Source organism: Lepisosteus oculatus, unplaced genomic scaffold (genome assembly GCF_040954835.1).
Source record: "Lepisosteus oculatus isolate fLepOcu1 unplaced genomic scaffold, fLepOcu1.hap2 HAP2_SCAFFOLD_74, whole genome shotgun sequence".
In the NCBI taxonomy this organism is placed as follows: Eukaryota; Metazoa; Chordata; class Actinopteri; order Semionotiformes; family Lepisosteidae; genus Lepisosteus; species Lepisosteus oculatus.
This window is the reverse complement of record NW_027168298.1, coordinates 776770-799451: the sequence shown is the minus strand read 5'-3', so window position 1 is coordinate 799451 and position 22682 is coordinate 776770. Positions and strand designations below refer to the sequence as shown.

General features: G+C 47.3%; 12 non-coding genes across 12 annotated transcripts; 7 read left to right on the top strand and 5 right to left on the bottom strand.

Moving 5' to 3' along the window:
• Positions 1–266: 266 nt before the first annotated feature.
• On the bottom strand, positions 267–408 carry LOC138234109 (U4 spliceosomal RNA). Its single transcript, XR_011187804.1, has one exon. It is a non-coding gene; the product is annotated as a U4 spliceosomal RNA (small nuclear RNA).
• Positions 409–1953: 1545 nt separating this feature from the next.
• trnas-cga (transfer RNA serine (anticodon CGA)) lies at positions 1954–2035 on the bottom strand. Its single transcript has one exon. It is a non-coding gene; the product is annotated as a tRNA-Ser (tRNA).
• A 2434-nt stretch (positions 2036–4469) lies between these two features.
• On the bottom strand, positions 4470–4551 carry trnas-gcu (transfer RNA serine (anticodon GCU)). The gene has a single exon. It is a non-coding gene; the product is annotated as a tRNA-Ser (tRNA).
• Positions 4552–13389: 8838 nt separating this feature from the next.
• On the top strand, positions 13390–13506 carry LOC138234169 (U5 spliceosomal RNA). The gene has a single exon (XR_011187865.1). It is a non-coding gene; the product is annotated as a U5 spliceosomal RNA (small nuclear RNA).
• A 391-nt stretch (positions 13507–13897) lies between these two features.
• On the top strand, positions 13898–14014 carry LOC138234141 (U5 spliceosomal RNA). The gene has a single exon (XR_011187837.1). It is a non-coding gene; the product is annotated as a U5 spliceosomal RNA (small nuclear RNA).
• A 391-nt stretch (positions 14015–14405) lies between these two features.
• Positions 14406–14522, top strand: LOC138234165 (U5 spliceosomal RNA). The gene has a single exon (XR_011187861.1). It is a non-coding gene; the product is annotated as a U5 spliceosomal RNA (small nuclear RNA).
• A 391-nt stretch (positions 14523–14913) lies between these two features.
• On the top strand, positions 14914–15028 carry LOC138234166 (U5 spliceosomal RNA). The gene has a single exon (XR_011187862.1). It is a non-coding gene; the product is annotated as a U5 spliceosomal RNA (small nuclear RNA).
• Positions 15029–15421: 393 nt separating this feature from the next.
• LOC138234175 (U5 spliceosomal RNA) lies at positions 15422–15538 on the top strand. The gene has a single exon (XR_011187871.1). It is a non-coding gene; the product is annotated as a U5 spliceosomal RNA (small nuclear RNA).
• Positions 15539–15928: 390 nt separating this feature from the next.
• Positions 15929–16043, top strand: LOC138234156 (U5 spliceosomal RNA). Its single transcript, XR_011187852.1, has one exon. It is a non-coding gene; the product is annotated as a U5 spliceosomal RNA (small nuclear RNA).
• A 759-nt stretch (positions 16044–16802) lies between these two features.
• LOC138234131 (U4 spliceosomal RNA) lies at positions 16803–16944 on the bottom strand. The gene has a single exon (XR_011187827.1). It is a non-coding gene; the product is annotated as a U4 spliceosomal RNA (small nuclear RNA).
• Positions 16945–21617: 4673 nt separating this feature from the next.
• Positions 21618–21787, top strand: LOC138234101 (U1 spliceosomal RNA). The gene has a single exon (XR_011187796.1). It is a non-coding gene; the product is annotated as a U1 spliceosomal RNA (small nuclear RNA).
• Positions 21788–22423: 636 nt separating this feature from the next.
• On the bottom strand, positions 22424–22542 carry LOC138234159 (5S ribosomal RNA). Its single transcript, XR_011187855.1, has one exon. It is a non-coding gene; the product is annotated as a 5S ribosomal RNA (ribosomal RNA).
• Positions 22543–22682: the final 140 nt, after the last annotated feature.

Genomic DNA, 22682 nt, shown 5'->3' with positions numbered 1-22682 from the left:
TAAAATGCTCCACTCATGCCGACGATGCAGCATGAAGAAGCGCAACCTAACGTTTGACAGACAAAAGCCAGGCGCCGCTATGAGCAATATGAAATCATACTGACAGCACACGGCGTTTCGCGCTGACACAAAAGTAATCTCGACAGACGCTGTTCTCTGCATAAAGCTGAAAGAGCTAAAGAGCGTTTCTGTTGACACGTAACAAGCTCGTTTCTTTCTACCATGATATCACCGTGACCAAATCTGTCTTTAAACACCTTGCTCAGTCTCTGACGAGACTGTCAAAAATTGCTTTCGCCGATTGTATTGCAAACCGGCGGAAGCGGGGTATTGGGAAAAGTTTTCAACTAGCAATAATCGCGCCTCGGCTAAACCTCACAGGCTACGATACTGCCACTGCGCAAAGCTGACGGTTGCCAGGCAACCGCGGGGATCCTATGGAAATCGTTATCGATCGTCTCATGGCATGTCGTTGCTATAACGCTTCATATTTGTCGTCTTCTTCTTCTTCTAGCTTGAGGTTTTGAAGAATTTCATGACAGACAAGGGCTCCGTTGGGAACAAAGGGCGTTGTCAGAAAACCGTTGCTTATTTTCAGCAGCAGAGATACAACCCTTTAAATACAAGATGACAGAACAATGACGAAGGGCATGCCGGGAGGAACTCATGCACTACAGCGGAAAGGGGGCGGGCACGTACAGTTCACATTCAAGCCACAAGTACTCTTCTTGGATGTTGCACAAACAAATCCTAACGTCTTGAAAGCATTGCAGCATGTTTGTGTCCCACTTCCCGTGGCTGCAGGACGACTGACACGAACGGACAAACACAATCTGTGGCGTTTAGCGTGACATAGTCTTGCAGGCATCGTGCTGTCTCACTGCAATACTATACCGCTGGAGGAAACAGTCCATCTGGCCATGAAACTCATTTGAACGTCTAGCTACAGCAACTAACAATATCATGATTTATTCAGGATGTGTGGAATCAGCACGTCCCGGAGACAGCTTCCGAAATCGTGAGCATTCTCTGGTGGTAGGGGCGTTCAAGATGGCGCTCAGGTGGGAGGTAAAGTTTAGTGGTTGGGGAGTTTTTTTGAGTTTTTCATGACCTGAATGTTAATTTTTGCTTTTTTTGACTACAGAAAAATAAGGACTTAACACTAGTTGTTTAAACTTCAGTTATAATTGAAAGAAAAAAAAACGATTTTTTTTTAGGTTTAAAAAGTCCGATATGAGTAACACTGGGAAAAGAAAAGAGAGTGCTGTCTCTTGTTTGTATAGAACTGAATGTCCCTGACAATGTACTGTTAGTTTTAATTGAAGAAAGGCATTTGTGTTCAAATATATCAGACAAGTTTACGTAACTGCTCATGCGACACTCAGTTGTAATTAGTCAAGAAATAAAGTCGAACAACAGCTGCGGGTTTGATTCTGAACGTATCAGATTGCAGCACCTTTTACTTCCATTGACAAATGATAGAGATTCGAAGAGAGATCCTTCAGACCAGCAAGCAAACCCACGGCTATTTCGGTTTTCTATCTAGGCAACGTTGGTGTCTGCAATAGCATACATGAAAGCGTGATGCAATTTCTGTGGCTAAATTTGTTGCACGTCATGCACAGTAAGAGTGTTTCTAACACCAAATAAAAAGTCAACAATTAGCGATTACGCCTTCTCCTCAGTTAACCCACTGAAACCCTTGCTGTTAACAGTTCTTTAATGCATGCTTTACGAGCACCTACATATTGTGTCGGTTCTTTCAGTTTTATTCATTAGGTTTTCAAAGGCATAAGTAGAACACCAGAGGTGCGAACGCAAGATGTGTGGTTATTTGAAGAACTCATTTCCATGGCAGCGGGGCCAAGCTATTTAGTGTTTTTATAGTACCAGGGAAGGAGAAGCGGCACTTCACCTTTGCCGCGCAGGCACAAGGAGACGTGCGGCAGACGCCGTAGTCGGCAAGATTTGAACCTGCATGGGGAGTCCCCAACGGATTTCGAGTCCATCGCCTTAACCACTCGGCCACGACTACAGCGAGTTCACCATCGCCGCATTCCTCCTTTAATCTAACACGGAGTGCGACGTGGCTGCGGAAACCTTTTCAAAGTCGCTCTCCGTTAAAAAAAAATAATACCTTTGACAAAATACGTGCCGGCAGACAGACACGCCTCAGAGGGTTTAAGGCTGGCTTCATGTCGGAATGATAAAGTCTCCCCGTCCGGACATGAAAATGCCACTTTGTTACACACAAAAAAAGAATCAACAACAGAGAAATGCCCACAAGCATTTGAAAAGCCGCACCACGTCGCACTTGAAATAGCTCTTACATTAGTGGTAGACACAGGAATCGCATTTTTATTTACGCTCTTACCAACGCGATGGAAAGCAAAACAAAGCAAAGCAAAGCAAAACAAAACGAACAAACGAAAACCCTGCACATAACGCCGTTACGTGCCCAAGTGGTATTGTACGTCATCCTAGCACTGCACCCCGGGGCGTACGGTACATGGGAACGAGCACACGCCACGAATCGTCTCGAATCACTCCCTACAGCTGTAAGGCACCTTGAAGCGTGCACCCCCAACATTCTTCTTTGCGCATCTGTGAAAGGTAAACTCTTGAGCAAACTCTGAACCAGCTCTAAGGAAACTAATCCGATTAGACGTTACTTTGACTCATCTTCTTACGCTCAGTGCCGGATTGCTCAAACTCCAGCTAGGGTTAGGGTTAGCATTCCCACGCTACTTAGACACTTTGTTTACGCTCAGTGCTGGATTTTGGGAACTTCAGGACGAGTGGGAATTTTCTCCTATCTGTCCATTCTGTTTTGTTTTGGAGACTCTTGGCTGCCTATGTTGTACAGTGCAGCGTGAAGGAAACATTTTCCAAAACTGTGTCAGCTCAAGAGTTGTAAGAAAACCTCTCCAGCTGCTACAACTCTCTTCATTTTTGTCATTTAATGTGACACTCGATGTATAACTGGAGCCTCACATATGCAAATGGTGCGGCTCCAGTTCGACACCCAGTTCGACACCACTTTACAGTATATGACAAAAGCATGGCAAACTGTGCCGGACCAGCAGATAACTTCCGCTTATTTTGACCATATTAAACATTGGAAATCTTCCCACTTGCATTTGTGACACTTGATTTTGGCTCCACCTAAGAAACTCTTAAATCTTCTAACACTTTTCTCTTCTCCCGCAACACACTTGTCTGTCGGCACTATGTGGAAGCGTTGCATGACAACCCATCTCACCACGGAAAGGAACCTAACAGCTTTGGTAAGAGAGTAGAATTACCTGAAGAACTGCTTTCCATGGAAGCAGGACCAAGCGATGTAGCATTTTTATAGTACCAGGAAAGGAGAAGCGGCACTTCGCCTTTGCCACACAGGCACAAGGCGACGTGCAGCAGACGCCGTAGTCAGCAGGATTCGAACCTGAGCAGGGAGTCCTCAATGGATTTCAAGTCCATCGCCTAAACTCTTCGGCCACAACTACAGTGAGCTCGCCGCCGCCGCATTCCTCCTCCGGAGTGCGAGGTGTCTGCGGAAACCTTTTTAAAGTCGCTCTCCGTTAAAAAAAAAATACCTTTCACAAGATACATGCCGGCAGACAGACACGCCTCAGAGGGTTTAAGGCTGGCTTCACGTTCAAATGATAAAGTCTCACCGTCCGGATGTCAAAATGCAACTTTGGCAGACAGAAAAAAAACATCAACAAACCACAAATGTGGACAAGGATTTTACAAGCTGCACCACACTGCACTTTCAAAACCATTTACATTCGTGTTAGACGCAGGAATTGTCCTTGTTTTGCGCGCTTACGAACGCCATACAAATAAAACAGGTCTACGGGTCTGAAACCTGCTCCACGGAAAACAGTTCTGTTGCGCTTTTGATCAAAGGGAGATTCTCTGTTCTTACTTTTTCATGACATAACACCCAAAGGGGCTTCTTTGGAGCTGGATTCCAACCAGCATCCTAAAGTTTCTTGGTCGTATCCTTTACAGTCCTCTGTTCGGTCGACATGGAACAGAAGGGGGCAGCTTTCCTCACACATACAGTGCAGTTCTGCATCAGACCTCTAACTCGTTTCCTTAGCTTGGATTTAAGCCACGAAGCAGGCTTCTACTGTATAAACGTCTAGAGGAATCACAAACTATTTGAGAGGCCATCATCCCAGGGGGAACTGACAAAGTCTATCCCTAAACACCTAGCGCAGTCTCTCGAGAGACTGTCAAAAATCGCTTTCTCCGTTTGTGCTGCAAGTAAGTGAAAATGCGGTCTCAACCCAGAGCCACTTGGCAGCAGCGGCACGTAAATACTGTTACTGCCACTGCTCGATACCGACGTTAGCCTACTATACCATGTTCAGCCACCGCTAGAAAATGTACAGCTCTAGTACTGGAGCAAACAGAAGGAGGGCCAACATCTAACAGGCACACGTGTCAGACATAGAGAGCGCCGAGGATGGGATTCGAACCCATGCGTGCAGAGCACAATGGATTAGCAGTCCATCGCCTTAACCACTCGGCCACCTCGTCAATGAAACTGGGCTGTCCAGACACGGGTTGGCACGCTCCAGATGATCTTTTTCTTTTTTTTCCCTCGTACTCGAGGGTCCTTTTCCTGTTCCACATGCGATTTCAACATTTTCCTTGGGAGATGTCAAGCCAGCAAGCCACTGCTGTGGTTCAGTGGCCAGTGTGGAGTTCAGTGGCCCTGTTGTACACAGAAAGCACATTGAGCTCCTTGGACATGAAAAGTTCCAGATAAAAGCCATTTGTCATCCTTTCTCTTGGTGTCGATGTTGCTATTGTATGTAAAGGTGGCAACTTGCTCAGCGAGCAGGCGGAGCACACACCGAATGCAGATGTGTCTGAGTGGTGTGTCCAAGTGGCTGCAAAAAAACAGCACTCCCGGGGCGCCGTGGCTTAGTTGGTTAAAGCGCCTGTCTAGTAAACAAGAAATCCTGGGTCCGAATCCCAGCGGTGCCTTTTTTTGTGCTGTGTTCTCGAACAGAACTGGTCATTATGGACAACCGCATACGCCTAGACTTAATTAAATGCAAGTATTCATTTCCTGTCTTGAACGACTTGTTTTTCTTAAAATGGATGCAACTTGCAAAACATGAAATACAAACCTCGCTAATCAGCGCTCGCGGCTGGCAAAAAAAAAAGAAGTCAGCAATGTTTTTTTTCTTTAACCTTAACCCTGCTAATGGAGAAGAGTTAAACGACCGAGTCTATGCAGCTTAAACGGTGCTCACGTCGGGTTCTTAGCTGAAAGGGTGATAAATCCCGCTCACCCCAGTCCTTAATCTTTTAAAAGGATACAAAATTGAACCTAGTCGCCACATCACATACATCCTGTTCAACGATAAAAAGGTGACATCTATCCTCGATCCAGAGTAAATCCCACGTTGAGGGCATATTTTTTTCCACTTTACCATGAGTCGGGCTCGGCTGCACAGAGGCGAGAGCAGAGCAATGAGGTCACGGGGACAGGAGAGCCACACGCTGGCGGTTTAAACACGCGGAAGAAAACTGAGGGATCCACAGTATGTGGACCCTCCGTGCGCCATCAGTCCGCACTCCGGACTCTGAATCCTGCCATCCGAGTTAAGATCTCGGCGGAACCTGAGGCGCAGTTCTTTCTTAAAACGTAATCTGGTGAGCATTTCTAGAATCGTACTTGTATAGATGCAGCCTTTAATGTGTTGCTAGGTTAAAATTGATGACTTCTTGAACTTCAGTAGGCAACTGCCCTCTTGATTTTGGATTTAATTTCTTTATTACAGGGGCGCTTTTATGAAGACCGAGTCATGTTCAGGTACTTTGCTTGATGGAGGAAGCATATTTCGGACTCTGTGATCTGCTCACCTGGAAAGGTCTGCTGTACTACTACAAGAGAGAAGTAGAGTCTGGAAGAATGGACAATTTTATGATGCTTTGGAAGATAATGTTTTTTTTTTCTTTGAAATTGAAATGAATCAGAATATCAGTGCAAAAGACAAACTCTTGGTTTGGTTTAAAGAGATATGGTTTTAAAACAGACAAAATGTAGAAAACAGGTGTTTCTCACTTTTGGAAGAGAATGGACCGGGGGTAATATTTTACAAGTTATATAATAGTAAAATATTATATAATAGGGGTAATAGTCGCGAGGGGCTTCAGCTTTTTCGTGCTTAATATGGTGCGCTGTGGCCACGGCAGATATGGGATCTATAAAAGCCGAAAATTCTCCGATCATTGCCTGACACAGCTCCTCAAAGCTATTACAGACCTCAGGTCCTTGTCTAGACATCCACTCGTGGACCGCTCGGCTGGTAGTTTTCCTTACTAACATAGCCTTTTCCTGTTCGGACGCTTCGGGCATAAACTGCAAAGTATATCTCAGCTCATCAATGTAGGTCTCCACATTATTCCCTGACACTGTCGGGTCAAACCTTTCTACATCTTTGGCTAACTGCCTCAGGGAGTGGAGGTTAATTTTTACAGTTTCTCCGTGGGCAGGGAGACGGCCGTGATCAGGAGCAGGGGGTCTATGCCTGAATTGAATCGCCCTTGCGTCTCGCGCAGGACTCGGCGATCTCCCCCATGCCGATCCGACCACAGACCCTGGCCGGGAGAAACCTCCTGGGTGAGCGCTCCGGGCTGCTAGGTGGGCTGGCATGTAAGTGGGATCTAGCCTGTTTTGCTTCCAGTACGGCAGCATCTAACTCCTTTTGCCTTTCCTGGCTGAGCTCATTTAAACTCTCAATTTCTTTTTCTTTTTCTTTCAAGCTCGCTTCTAGGTCTCTCCTAGCTACCTCAGCCGCAGTTTCTCTAGCAGACAGGTCATCTAATTTACCTAAAACTTCCCTGAGTCTGTCTTCACTTTCCTCACTTTTCACTCTCTTTTCTCTGATTATATCCAACAACTCAACTCGCTCCGCCTTATATCTTTCTAGCTTTCCCTGAAGCGTTTGAAACTTTGTCAGCTCGGACAAAGACAGTTCCAGCTGTTTAGCTAGATTTAAGGCGAAACTAGATAGGACCTGAACTGCGTTCACAGACCCTCCTGTGTTAAGCTGGTTCGCTACCTTAGCTACTAAATCTACTTGCAGCTTCTCAATATCATCAAAGTTCAACTTTTCGATACCGCTCCAGTAACCAGGATTGTCGTCGCTAGAAATAGTACTTATAAGCGACTCCACTTCAGACATTTTAGCAGCCATTGTCATTACGTCAGAGAAACTTTAAGAGTATTACTTTTTTTCCTTTTACCAAAATACAGTATGGAATCTAAACACCCGAGCAGATGGATTTCCAATCAGCACACGTTACACTAAACGCTAGAAAACAGGGGGATTTCTTTACGCAGTTATCAGCACACCCGGTATTCGCGTATAAAAGCCACGGTGCTGTGCTGAACTTGAACTCACAGCAACATCAGTTATTCTGTGCGATTGAGTCTCATTTCATTCTAAACTCGCCCACCCAGGGACGCCATTAAATGTAGTGGTTTGATGGGTTTACTGAGACACTTATTAATTGTAGCAGTAATCACGAGGTTGTTCGTTGGGGCTTTTAGAAAATCAATCGCCAGAACAACTAACAACGCACACACACGGGTTCAATACACGAGATACATTTATTAATATAAATTGTGCACCAAACATATACTAGTCTGCCTGGATACGAGCGGCAGACCTTACTGTGAGGGTTATCAATATACAAGATATATAATCTCGAAGAGATGCAAACACAAAGAGATACACAACAGAGAATATATGTCAATATATATCGTTCGGTTACCAAATCGCTAATCAGTGTTATTACCCATTGTTACTCTAAACTCGGAAGTAAATACATTACTCATGAATTAAATTGATAACAACTTGTGTTGAGGTACAATTGAATTCTCGAGACGCAATGTAGAACATGGGGTTAACTTATCCACTGTGTATGGATTTGGAATTTCCCGGCACGAACACCAAACCAGCTGACAAGCTCTGTTGCAGCCTCTGTTCCAGCGGTTGTCCAATGGGCGTTGTGTCGGCGTCCTCTGGGTACCAGCCAACCAGTCAAGGTGCAGCTCGGAGTAGGACGGGCGGAGGAATCTGACTGCGGCGCGCAGGGCAGTCGTTGCTCCGAGGGGATCTACCAGCAGTCCGGCTGGCTAGTAGAAAGTCTCTATGCACAGAGTGTGACCGCGAGTCCTCACAAGTCACTCTTTTGCCTGGGAAGAAACTGGTTCGTTCCCGGTCCAGCGCTGCTTCTGAATAAGCTATTCAGGTTGTCGACGAGGGTCCAACTGTAGGCTGCCGTTGATCAAACGGAGCATTCACGTTAGTAGAATTCTGAGTACGTACGGGATGCTTGGCCTCGCGCTTAGAACAAAGTCCAAGTCCCTATGCAGACAACAGCAGTTGTCACGTGATTGTCTCTGAGGATGCGCGAAAATGGCCAAGGAGAGCCCCGATCTGAGCTTGCGCTCCCTTTTTGACCAAGACACAGATGTGTGCTGATTGGTTGAGAGTTTGGCGGGCATTGGAGACCCACGTGGTATTACCACGCCCTGCCAGTCCCTGATTGGTTGGTCAAGGTGAGATATAAGTCACTTACTCTTGACACTTAAGAATGCAGTCCAGATGTCCATTCAGCACTCCCTAGACAGATAGGCGCCAATGGATGACCATTGATCATGATAGCCAGGCTTAGCTAAGTGCATCCCTGTCTGGGAGCTGTTCCCTATCAAAAGAAAACAACTTAAATCAGTCTGCATGAATACTTTCTCTGTGGCTGCACCACAGAGATGGGGGGTGAGATGGGGCTTCATTTAGGACAGCATACCAACGCTTAATTCTGTCTTATTAACAAGCATTGCCGCTACACTTGTATCCCAACTTTTGCAACTCGCAACTGAAAACCCACTGAAGCTAAGCAGGTGTGAGCCAGGTCAGTACCAGGATGAGGGTGAGCTACAGGGAAAAACAAAGCTTCCAGCTGGAAGTGGTGTTAATGGGCGCTCACTCTGAGGTCTGTACGGGTCCCAATGTCCCAATATAGTGACGGAGAAGCTGTGTTGGAAAAAGGGCGCTGTCTTTTGGATGAGATGTAAAACCGAGGTCATAGTGCTCTGTGGTCATTAAAAATGACCACCAAAACCTTTGACAAAAGCTCTTGGTAATTGATGGTCTTCAATAATGCTTCTCCTTTAGGTACATTTTAAATCAGCTGAAAAATGCTGTGAAATGGGGGGGCACTTCAGGCCAGTGTAGGATTTGGGTTACAAGAACTATGAAACTGCACGAGAAAGCCCGTACACTGAATTACACGGCTTTCTATTCAAAGGACAAAAGAAATTCCCTGAGCTTGATTTTTTGCAGCACAGAGAGGACCACTGTTGTGAGGTCGGTTAGCTCAGTTGGTTAGATGGTGGTGCTAGTAACGCCAAGGTTGTGGGTTTGAGCCGCGTACGGGCCAGGTCCTTTTCTCCTCTCTTACCAAAGCTGTTAGGTTCCTTTCCGTGGTGAGATGGGTTGTCATGCAACGCTGCCACATAGCGCCGACAGACAAGAGTGTTGCGGGAGAAGAGAAATGTGTTTGAAGATTTAAGAGTGTCTTAGGTGCAGCCAAAATCAAGTGTCACAAATGCAAGTGGTTGGATTTCCATTGTTTAATATGGTAAAAATAAGCGGAAGTAATCTGCCGGTCCGGCACAGTCTGCCATGCTTTTGTCATTTACTGTAAAGTGGTATTGAACTGGGTGTCGAACTGGAGCCTCACCATTTGCATATGTGAGGCTCCAGTTATACATCGAGTGTCACATTAAATGACAAAAATGAAGAGAGTTAAAGCAGCTGGAGAGGTTTTCTTACAACTTTTGAGCTGACACAGTTTTGGAAAATGTTTCCTTCACGCTGCACTGTACAACATAGGCAGCCAAGAGTCTCCAAAACAAAACAGAATTGACAGATAGGAGAAAATTCCCACTCGTCCTGAAGTTCCCAAAATCAAGCACTGAGCGTAAACAAAGTGTCTAAGTAGCGTGGGAATGCTAACCCTAACCCTAGCGTAAAAAGATGAGTCAAAGTAACGTCTAATCGGATTAGTTTCCTTAGAGCTGGTTCAGAGTTTGCTGAAGAGTTTACCCAGTGGGCACTGATTCGTCGAATATACGTATATTCACGGCGAAAATACGGCTATACGTATATATACGTCGCCTCGACGTATAATCAAAGTCGAATTGCAACCGTAAAATCGACGACATTAATAAACGCATATATAACGTCGAAAACACATCTAACACAGTGCCTGAGGCTTTTTACTGTATGTATCGTGTGTGCCGCAACTAGGAGTATACGGCACTCTGCACAGTGTACGAAGTAAATTATTTTCGCAGTAATTAATTTACACGTGTATAATAAATATAGTAAATATAATAAATTAATTACTGCGAAAATTACTTCGTACACTGTGCAGAGTGCCGTATACTCCTAGGTAAGTTAGGTACATCTTTTTGCCCAAAACTGAAGGGGCGACATTCCTCCCTCCCCCCGTGATGCCAGGCCTGTCCCCATCCTATTCCATAATGTCATTATACTGTATATAATACCATACAACAGTGACCGATCCTTACTAACTGCATGCGTTAAAATTGCACATCAGCTCATAGCAGGGGGCACATAGCCGCGATGTATTATCAATGTTAAATTTCAACCATAATATCGACAACATTAATAAACGCATACGTTGAGAAAATATCGAACCCAGCATATTTTCCGGTTATATACCACAATGCATTGCTAGTATTCGTTGGTCACCATTTTGGACACGTTTTTCAAACGTAGAAGTATATCCGCAAATATCTCAGCAATCCTCTTTTGACGAGTAAGTATGAACAATAATAATACTATCTGAATACATACAGATCTTTCTTAATATTATTTTGATTAAAATAGTAAGTGAATAAGCAAAAAATGGCACATAAAAATAGTGGAGCTTTTTAAACGTCTGTACTTACTGCGCCCCATAAGAAATCGTTTGTCCCCATTCAAAAGAGGTTGTGCGATGTCCTGCAGCGTTCGCAAAGCAAACCTTTGACAGTTTGAAAAGAGGAATTTATTCTGCTTCCTGTGCGTGCAGTAGTTACAAAGTTGAACGTCTTTACACGATCTGCTGCAGTTTTCAGTGGGCGGGCGTTGTCAAATGGCTTGGAAAAACGCACTGTGTTTCGGCTCGGCAAACATTGTGAGCAGTGTCCTGCATGTTTTCTGTGTATAGCTGTCTTTTAACGCATACAGAATTCATTCGAAATGGGGAATGGTGTGAATGGGGAAGATGACACTAAATCGTTTTGCCGTTTCTCTATTCTTATTCTATGTTGTACTTTCAAACTTTGGGTACTCTTTAATTAGGACAGACTTTATTGCTCAACTTCTATGATGCAAGCCAAATTTTATACATTTATTTCAGCTTTGAGCTTAGTAAACCGTTCATTTTTTAGATTATACTAAAGAAGATATTAATCATCATTAATTTGGGAAGTAATATTATATAATTTTCTCCTAGCTGCGGTGCTGAAGTCCCGCCCTAAATCAGCAGAAAAAGAAATAAAGGAGCACGCAATGTGTTACTTGAAGAATGCATATGCAAGGCAGGGGGCCAGGAGATCTGGACACTGAAAATACTAGGTTTTTGGTTCTAACTGTTAGGACAATTACACAGGGTTTGCAAATAGTGGACAAAAATCGTCTTAACTTCCATTGTAATATTTTTTTTCTTGGAAATATAGAAGTTGTACATTTTAAAATGTATATTTGAATCAAAATGTGGTTTTGAGTTAGTGTGTTAATGTAATTAGTTTGTGTTTGCCGTTACTATACTGTATATTGCCATATTACCAGAATTTGTAGCTGAAGTTTAAGACTAGTTGTGTTTTTTATGATTATTGCCCATATGTTGATTGTTGATTGATTGTATACAATGTATAATTTGAAATACATATTTTTCAGGTGTGAATGTGTATTTTCACAATAAATTTCTAAACCAAATCATTGGGTTGATTTACTAGTTTCTACACCTGTAAAACCTAACTTTGATGTATAATAGACCTCTACCCATATACGTATAATAGACCTCTAAAGTTATCCGTATAATAGACCTCTAACCATATACATATAATAGACCTCTAAAGTTATCCGTATAATAGACCTCTACCCATATACGTATAATAGACCTCTAAAGTTATCCGTATAATAGACCTCCAACCATATACGTAGAATAGTCCTCTAAAATTATCCGGAACTCCTACCATATATGTATAATAGTCCTCTAAATTTATCCGTATAATAGAACTCCAACCATTTACGTATAATGAACATCTAATCATAGACGTATAATTGACGTATAACAATAGACGTATATTAGAATTTCATTCTAGACGAATTGCAGACCACATTTAGACGTCTGAGGTATGCGTTTAATAGACGTATATTATACGTCTTTTGCCCACTGGGTTACGTCTCAACAGAAACGCTCTTTAGCTCTTTCAGTGTTATGCAGAGAACAGCGTCTGTCGAGATCACTTTTGAGTCAGCGCGAAACGCCGTGTGCTGTCAGTTTGATTTCATATTGCTCGTAGCGGCGCCCGGCTTTTGTCTGTCAAACGTTAGGTTGCGCTTCTTCATGCTGCATCGTCGGCATGAGTGGAGCTTTTTAAACGTCTGTACTTACTGCGCCCCATAAGAAATCGTTTGTCCCCGTTCAAAAGAGATTTTGCGATGTCCTGCAGCGTTCGCAAAGCAAACCTTTGACAGTTTGAAAAGAGGAATTTATTCTGCTTCCTGTGCGTGCAGTAGTTACAAAGTTGAACGTCTTTACACGATCTGCTGCAGTTTTCAGTGGGCGGGCTTTGTCAGATGGCTTGGAAAAACGCACTGTGTTTCGGCTCGGGAAACATCATGAGCAGTGTCCTGCATGTTTTCTGTGTATAGCTGTCTTTTGACGCATACAGAATTCATTCGAAATCATTGATTTCTCCAATTATCAAGGGTCCCTTAAAGGATGAGTCAAAGTAACGTCTAATCGGATTAGTTTCCTTAGAGCTGGTTCAGAGTTTGCTCAAGAGTTTACCTTTCACAGATGTGCAAAGAAGAATGTTGGGGGTGCACGCTTCAAGGTGCCTTACAGTGCGTTGTTTCCGACACAGTGTGGCCGGGTGTTTTCCGAGTTATCGCACGGATTGGGCACGCCCACAAGCCGAGAGCCGCAGGCGATGAGCCCGGGGCTGAACGGGCCCCACTGGCTAGTTTGTAAGGCCAGGTGCATTGCCAACCACGACCGGCAGCGCAGAGGCTTTGAAGGCGGTCTGGGCTCCTGCAGCTGTGCAGCCACGCACTCTGGTTTCTCTTCATCTCGTACAAATCTTTCACCTTTTATTAAAGATTTCCGTGGAGAGGAGCATGAATAAGTTCCATGCAATTTTTGTGCTTCCCTGCCTTCGGGTGGGGCGCAGCCTGGCTGGTCAAAGAGAGAAAACAAAAACGTTCGCAATCACTCTTGTTATGGCAATTGTGGCCGTCTGCTCCGCGAGTCCTCGGTCTCCGGCTGTCTGATTGGCGCTCTTTTCTTTGGGGGGCGGGAAGTGTCCGGCCGCAGGGGATCTTGGGACCTCGCTTTGCATAGCGGCTTCCCAGAGTGCGTCGTTTCCGGCACAGTGTGGCTGGGTGTTTTCCGACTTATCGCACGGATTGGGAACGGCCGCAAGCTGAGAGCCGCAGGCGATGAGCCCGGAGCTGAACGGGCCCCACTGGCTCGTTTGTAAGGCCAGGTGTATTGCCAACCATGACCGGCAGCGCAGAGGCTTTGAAGGCGGCCTGGGCTCCTGCAGCTGTGCAGCCACGCACTCTGGTTTCTCTTCATCTCGTACAAATCTTTCGCCTTTTACTAAAGATTTCCGTGGAGAGGAGCATGAATGAGTTCCATGCAATTTTTGTGCTTCCCTGCCTTCGGGTGGGGCGCAGCCTGGCTGGTCAAAGAGAGAAAACAAAAACGCTCGCAATCGGTCTTGTTATGGCGATTGTGGCAGTCTGCTCCGCGAGTCCTCGGTCTCCGGCCGTCTGATTGGCGCTCTTTTCTTTGGGGGGTGGGAAGTGTCCGGCCGCAGGGGATCTTGGGACCTCGCTTTGCATAGCGGCTTCCCAGAGTGCGTCGTTTCCGGCACAGTGTGGCCGGGTGTTTTCCGAGTTATCGCACGGATTGGGCACGCTCGCAAGCCGTGAGCCGCAGGCGATGAGCCCGGAGCTGAACGGGCCCCACTGGCTCGTTTGTAAGGCCAGGTGCATTGCAAACCACGACCGGCAGCGCAGAGGCTTTGAAGGCGGACTGGGCTCCTGCAGCTGTGCAGCCACGCACTCTGGTTTCTCTTCATTTCGTACAAATCTTTCGCCTTTTACTAAAGATTCCCGCGGAGAGAAGCATGAATGAGTTCCATGCAATATTTGTGCTTCTCTGCTTTCGGGTGGGGCGCAGCTGGGCTGGTCAAAGAGAGAAAACAAAAACGCTCGCAATCGGTCTTGTTATGGCGATTGTGGCCGTCTGCTCGGCGAGTCCTCGGTCTCCGGCCGTCTGATTGGCGCTCTTTTCTTTGGGGGGCGGGAAGTGTCCGGCCGCAGGGGATCTTGGGACCTCGCTTTGCATAGCGGCTTCCCAGAGTGCGTCGTTTCCGGCACAGTGTGGCCGGGTGTTTTCCGAGTTTTCGCACGGATTGGGCATGCTCGCAAGCCGTGAGCCGCAGGCGATGAGCCCGGAGCTGAACGGGCCCCACTGGCTCGTTTGTAAGGCCAGGTGTATTGCCAACCACGACCGGCAGGGCAGAGGCCTTGAAGGCGGCCTGGGCTCCTGCAGCTGTGCAGCCACGCACTCTGGTTTCTCTTCATCTCGTACAAATCTTTCGCCTTTTACTAAAAATTTCCATGGAGAGGAGCACGAATGAGTTCCCTGCAGTTTTTGTGCTTCCCTGCTTTCGGGTGGCGGGCAGCTGGGCTGGTCAAAGAGAGAAAACAAGCACGTTCGCAATCGCTCTTGTAATGGTGATTGTGGCCGTCTGCTCCGCGAGTCCTCGGTCTCCGGCCGTCTGATTGGCGCTCTTTTCTCTGGGGGGCGGGAAGTGTCCGGCCGCAGGGGATCTTGGGACCTCGCTTTTCATAGCGGCTTCCCAGAGTGCGTCGTTTCCGGCACAGTGTGGCTGGGTGTTTTCCGACTTATCGCACGGATTGGGCACGGCCGCAAGCTGAGAGCCGCAGGCGATGAGCCCGGAGCTGAACGGGCCCCACTGGCTAGTTTGTAAGGCCAGGTGCATTGCCAACCATGACCGGCAGCGCAGAGGCTTTGAAGGCGGCCTGGGCTCCTGCAGCTGTGCAGCCACGCACTCTGGTTTCTCTTCATCTCATGCGAATCTTTCGCCTTTTACTAAAGATTTCTGTGGAGAGGCGCATGAATGAGTTCCATGCAATTTTTGTGCTTCTCTGCCTTCGGGTGGGGCGCAGCTGGGTTGGTCAAAGAGAGAAAACAAGCACGTTCGCAATCGCTCTTGTAATGGTGATTGTGGCCGTCTGCTCCGCGAGTCCTTGGTCTCCGGCCGTCTGATTGGCGCTCTTTTCTTTGGTGGGCGGCAAGTGTCCGGCCGCAGGGGATCTTGGGACCTTGCCTGGATAGCGGCTTCCCAGAGTGCGTCGTTTCCGGCACAGTGTGGCCGGGTGTTTTCCGAGTTATCGCACGGATTGGGCACGCTCGCAAACCGTGAGCCGCAGGCGATGAGCCCGGAGCTGAACGGGCCCCACTGGCTCGTTTGTAAGGCCAGGTGTATTGCCAACCACGACCGGCAGGGCAGAGGCCTTGAAGGCGGCCTGGGCTCCTGCAGCTGTGCAGCCATGCACTCTGGTTTCTCTTCATCTCGTACAACTCTTTCGCCTTTTACTAAAGATTTCCGTGGAGAGGAGCACGAATGAGTTCCCTGCAATTTTTGTGATTTCCTGCTTTCGGGTCGCGGGCAGCTGGGCTGGTCAAAGAGAGAAAACAAGCACGTTCGCAATCGCTCTTGTAATGGTGATTGTGGCCGTCTGCTCCGCGAGTCCTCGATCTCCGGCCGTCTGATTGGCGCTCTTTTCTTTGGGGGGCGGGAAGTGTCCGGCCGCAGGGGATCTTGGGACCTCGCTTTGCATAGCGGCTTCCCAGAGTGCGTCGTTTCCGGCACAGTGTGGCCGGGTGTTTTCCAAGTTATCGCACGGATTGGGCACGCTCGCAAGCCGTGAGCCGCAGGCGATGAGCCCCGAGCTGAACGGGCCCCACTGGCTCGTTTGTAAGATCTGCGGCAGATCGTATAAAGACGTTCAACTTTGTAACTACTGCACGCACAGGAAGCAGAATAAATTCCTCTTTCAAACTGTCAAAGGTTTGCTTTGCGAACGCTGCAGGACATCGCACAATCTGTTTTGAACGGGGACAAACGATTTCTTATGAGGCGCAGTAAATACAGACGTTTAAAAAGCTCCACTCATGCCGACGATGCAGCATGAAGAAGGGCAACCTAACGTTTGACAGACAAAAGCCGGGCGCCGCTACGAGCAATATGAAATCAAACTGACAGCACACGGCGTTTCGCGCTGACTCAAAAGTGATCTCGACAGACGCTGTTCTCTGCATAACGCTGAAAGAGCTAAAGAGTGTTTCTGTTGAGACGTAACAAGCTTGTTTCTTTCTACCATGATGTTACCATGACAAAATCTGTCTTTAAACACCTTGCTCAGTCTCTGACGAGACTGTCAAGAATTGCTTTCGCCGATTGTATTGCAAACCGGCGGAAGCGGGGTATTGGGAAAAGTTTTCAACTAGCAATAATCGCGCATCGGCTAAACCTCACAGGCTACGATACTGCCACTGCGCAAAGCTGACGGTTGCCAGGCAACCGCGTGGATCCTATGGAAATCGTTATCAATCGTCTCATGGCATGTCGTTGCTGTAACGCTTCATATTTGCGGCCGGACACTTCCCGCCCCCCAAAGAAAAGAGCACCAATCAGACAGGCGGAGACCGAGGACTCGCAGAGCAGACGGCCACAGTCGCAGTAATAAGAGTGATTGTGAGCGGTTTTGTTTTCTCTCTTTGACCAGCCCAGCTGCGCCCCACCCGAATGCAGGAAAGCACAAAAATTGTATGGAACTCATTCATGCTCCTCTTCATGGAAATCTTTATGTGGCTCGGAAGGACACGTTTTTAAGAACTGCCCTCACGCCTACGCCAATAAACTCAAAATGAGAAAGGATGAGGCAGTGCTTGTTTCAGCCAAACCGGCCCGAAAAGCCAAAGCAAACAACAAGTCAAACAAAGAACCCTTGTTGGACAAAGAGTCTCAGCCTCCAGCCAGGATCAGTCCTGCTGTGGCTCCGGGGCCGGTGGAAGAGAAATCCACTACGCTCCCACAACCGCAGACTGCACCAGACAAGCACGAGGGTTTGAAAACCCCCGAGAACAGCGAGGACCCCTCCCCCACTCCTGCTCCTCAGAACGAGGGCCAGTGTGGGGCCCCCCGGTGGAGCGGGTCCAGCGACGATACCCAGGATTCAGCGGAGCTGCTTTTCTCAGACTCTGCAAGTGCTACAGATGCCCTCCTCTCCTCCATCCAGTCCATCACGGAGGATCTGCAACAGCTGGTGGGTGAGGGGGAAGAGGAGACTGGTGCATCGGCTGCACCCCTTTCCCCTCAGTGCTCCCAGGAGCTGGACTTGAGGAAAAGGAAAAATGACTCTGTTTTCTCCCCGAGCGAGGAGGAAGGAGAGAATGGCGATGGGGACAGCTGGAACCCCTCCACCCCTCCCTCTACCCCCTTCCTTGAAATGGACTCCGTGAATGCTTTTACTGCTGCCACCCTGATGAAGGCTCATTCAGAGGATGGCTGGCAGGAAATTGGTAAGAAGAAAAAGAAAGAGAAGGTAACAGGTGAGACCGAAGAGAAATGTGTTTTGTAAAGACTGGTTCCACTTTCTTATGTAAAATGGCTCTAAACATAATTTCTCTTAACACCAGAGGTATCAATGACAGAGTTAAATGCCAGTGTGTCTTTGATTACCTCCAGCAGAGAGAGGGAGATGTGTTGATGTTGCAGGAGTGTGCTTTAGCCTATCAAGAGAGGTATAAAAGCTTTAAAGATAGGTGGGATAAAGGGCCTTCTGTTTGGTCAGGGGACAATAACAACAGAGCCTCTGGCGTGGCCATTCTTTTCAAAGGATGGGCTTTCAAATTGAAAAGTATTCAGAGGGTCATAGATGGCAGGTTGCTGTGTGTGGATGTGGAATGGGGGACCGTTAACCTGCGGCTAATCAATGTGTATTGTCCTACTGACGTGGGAGGAAGGGTGGAGCTACTCAAGGCACTCTCTCCCCTATTGTTAAGTAGCACAGACGTGATAGTGGGAGGGGATTTTAATTGTATCTTAGAGCACACAGACAGGCAGTCTAGCTCTCCGATAAAATTGGATTCCAGCTCACTGGCCCTGCAAAACTTAGTTCAAGACTTTAAACTCTCAGACACATATAGATGTATATATCCCACAACAGCAGGATATACATGGTCAGGGAGGAATAGCAGCTCCAGAATTGACTATTGCTTTGTCTCAGAGAGAGTGAAAGTTGTTGGGGTCACTCTTCAGCCTGTCTTCTTCTCAGATCATCAGGCTTTAGGGTGTAGAGTGGAACTCCAGGGCGGGACTGTCTTTGGCCCAGGCCTCTGGAAACTCAACACAAAGCTGCTAGAGAACGAGGGGGTAGTACAAGGAGAAACTATCACAGTGGCTGTCCTTGCAGTGTCTGTACGGGTCAGTAGGAGAGTGGTGGGAGGAGGTGAAGATGAGGACAAAGACCTTTTTCATGGCTGAGGGAAGGAAGGCTGCTGCCAGACGGAGAGGAGTGCTAGCCAGGAAACAGAGGCAGCTGCAGCGTCTCTACACGATGCTGCACAGTGGCTTCGATGTGCTCGAGGATATCACCCTTTTAAAATAGGACATCCGGAGCATAGCCGAAGAAAGTAGTCGAGGAGTGCTGTTAAGAGGCAGAGTGCAGTTCTTGGAAGAAAATGAGAAGTGTACTTGCTTCTTTTTCAGGAAAGTGGTAGGCTCCAAGTCTGTCATGGAAAGTGTAGTTGATGAGGAGGGACGAGAGAGAACAGAGCCGAGTGCTATCCTCTCCTGCACCAAGGCCTTCTACTCAAGACTGTACAGCTCTACAGAGGTAAAGGATGAAGAAATTCATTTTTTTACCTCAAAGCTAGAAAACGTTTTGAGTGAAGAAGATAGGGAAGTACTTGAGAGGGATTTGACAGTAGAAGAGCTGAGACAGGCTATGGAGAGCTTACAGAAGGGGAAAACTCCAGGTGCTGACGGGCTCCCTAAAGAATTTTATTGCACCTTTTGGGATCTGCTTCAGGATCCGCTACTGGTCCTATTCGAGGAAAGATATAAGACAGAATTGCTGCCTGACTCCTTAAGAGAAGGCACTATCTCTCTCTTGTTTAAGAAAGGAGCAAAAAATGACATAAAGAACTGGAGACCCCTCAGCCTGTTAGGCGTGGACACTAAGATCCTGTCCAAAGCCCTTTTCCTGCACCTACAAAATGTAGTGGCCTCACTGGTAGGGAAAGAACAGACTTGTGGGATAGCAGGACGCCTGATGAGCGACAACCTGGCCTTGTTGAGGGATGTCTGTCTGTACTCTGAGGATCGCTCCCTCCCTCTTTGCATTTTAGGTGTAGACCTAGAAAAGACCTTTGACCGCCTAAACCGGCAGTACTTAACATCGGGACTTGAGCACATGAAGTTTGGCCCCATCATGAGAAAGTGGATTAACCTGCTGTACACAGGTAGCAACAGCAGAGTCATGGTTAATGGCAATAGATCACGCCCCTTTGAAGTCTGTTCAGGGGTGAGGCAGGGCTGCCCATTATCCCCCTTGTTATGCGTTTTGGCTATGGAGCCCTTAGCCTGTGCCTTGCGCCAGGATCAGGCCATTAATGGGATACCAGTGCCTGGAAGTGGGGGAGGAGAGGTAAAGACATCTCTATACATGGATGACGTCACCCTGCTCCTCTCTGACAATGCCTCAATTAGCAGAGCTCTGCAGTGCTGTGATCGTTTCTCTTTGGCTTCCTCCGCAAAAATTAACAAATCTAAGAGTGAGATTTTTTATCAGAACTGGAGGGAGCCAAAAGAAGGACATGATCTCAGGCTGCAAGAGAAGAGAATTAAGGTCCTGGGGGTGTATTTTGGAGAAGAGATGGGAACAGTAAATTGGCAGAACAAATTGCCAATCTTAAACAAAAAACTGATGCAATGGAAGGACCGAGACCTCACCATGACAGGGAAGGTGCTGGTCATCAAAGCCGAGCTCTTGCCTGTCTTGATTTTTCTGGCTTCTACCTTCCCAATCCCACACCGTGTTGCGGCGGTGCTGAGGAGATTGATGTTTCAATTTCTATGGGGTGGGAAGCAGGAAAGACTCAGAAGGGAAATAATGTACAGGCCGCTACCCTCAGGGGGGAAGTCTGTCCCAGATATTGCTACGAAGCTGCTGTGCATTTTCCTGGCCTCTGTGCTGAGAGGCTTTGCAACAGCACCTGCAGCGCGTACCTGGACTTATTTTTCCAGGCTCTGGGTAGGTAGGGAGGTGTTCAGAGTGTGGGGTGTCAGACCCAAGCTGGACGTCCCACTCTCTGACACATGCCCTGCAATTTATGGGACAGTTAAAAGTTTTCTAAGATCTCACCCAATTGGCCATATTCCCCTCCGAGATGTCAGCGTCCAAAAACTGGAAGATTTCGTTGCACCCCAGAACAATAGGCAGACCCATGTGGGCATTTTAACATCAGCCCAAACAAGGAAGGTGTGGAAACACACATCCTCTAAGTTTCTGTGCAACATTCACAGAGATTTAGCCTGGAGTGTCGTCCACCAGTGCTTACCGGTACGAACTTTCTTGTACCGTAGGGGCCTCACCCCCAGCCCTCGCTGCGTTAGGGTGGGCTGCGGCGAGGAGGAGACTGTATCCCATCTCCTGTGGTCCTGCTTTTTTGCTAAGGCCTTCTGGGCACAGTTTGAAGATTGGTTGCTGGCTCTCTCGCCCCAATTTACCCTGACCGCTGCTTTCGTCATATACGGCATCTCTCCTGTCAAACTTCCTCCTGACGTGTTTGACAGGATCTGGGCCGTGGTGAACAGTGGGAAAGTTGCCCTGTGGAGAGTGAGGAACATGGGGCTGTTCAAAGGCATCGAGATCCCAGTCAAGGCAGCAGGTAGCCTGGCCCTGTTCATCACCCGAGAGAACTATTACCTCAGAGATCTGTGGAGAGAAGGGAGGGAGGAAGCAGAAAATCTGTGGGAAATAGAGAGCATAGGTCAATATCTCAAGAAACTGTGAAAAACATTATCAAGTTTAAGTAAAGAATGTGATTTGCACCAGAAAAAAAGAAAATTGTTGCTATGTAACTGTTACCATGTCAAAATGTAATGAGATGTGATCATATATACTGTTTTAAGTATGTATATGAATGTAAAGCTTTCTGATTTGTGATGTCCTGTATTTTTTTGTGAAAAGAAAATAAAGTTCTTAAAAATCGAAATCGGTTCACCCAGGGCGAGGCTCGGCCATTGCACTCCGGCTGTGCTGACCCCTGCGAATTCCCCAAATGTGGGAATCTCGACTGCATAATTTCTGGTAGTGGGGGACTGCGTTCGCGCTCTCCCCTGATGTGCTTGGTCCAAAATCAGATACAGGAAGGTTAGGACACCACGAGCTGCGTGGCTGCGGAAGGATCCTGGTTCGACAGGAGTGGACGCCGCTGCTGGTTCTCGCTGGCTTTTAGTTAGGGGTCCGGAGAAGCATCTCAAGCTAGTTCCACTACTCCTTCCGGACGTTCATTCCCTTTTCAAAGTCAGTCGTTTTGCTGTAGTCTGCGTTCTTTAGGCTGATTATCCAGGTTAGCCTTTATTTGGTCATGGGGGGCCTCGGTACTGTATGCTGAGTCTAAAGACAGTTTCACCCGTTTTCTGATTGCTCGGTTCTGTACCACTGCAGACATGTCAAACAGTGAATGGCTGTACCTCTATTGTATCCGTGCTCAATGAATGAAATCGGTAACAAATGAATATATGTCTAGTTATACGAAAAACGAGTGGTTTATCGACTCATCTTCATTTGCAGATTTAGAGGCAGCTTCGATATTCGTTTTACAGACGGGTTTTTTTTTTGGAATATGGGTCACACACATGCCACAGCAACAAAACATCTCTAGAGATGAGGCTATAGATCACCTTTCCATCCTGCAGGTTTTCCTCCCAAAGCCTACGGCACCAACGGCGACCCCTGCTGGCCGGGAGAGCAAAAGCTTACAGCACCTGGTATTCCCAGGCAGTCTCCCATCCAAGTACTAACCAGGCCCGACGCTGCTTAGCTTCCGAGATCAGACGAGATCGGGCGTGTTCAGGGTGGTGTGGCCGTAAGCAAAAGCCCCGGCGCCTGACTCGCTACTTGAAGCTGTGTGTGGCGGGGGTTCCGTGCTCCCCGAGCGGGACTGAAGGATCGTTCGTGTGCCACTCTTTGGAAAGGAGCTGCTTTCCAAATCGCATTGCGTGCCTGGATGTT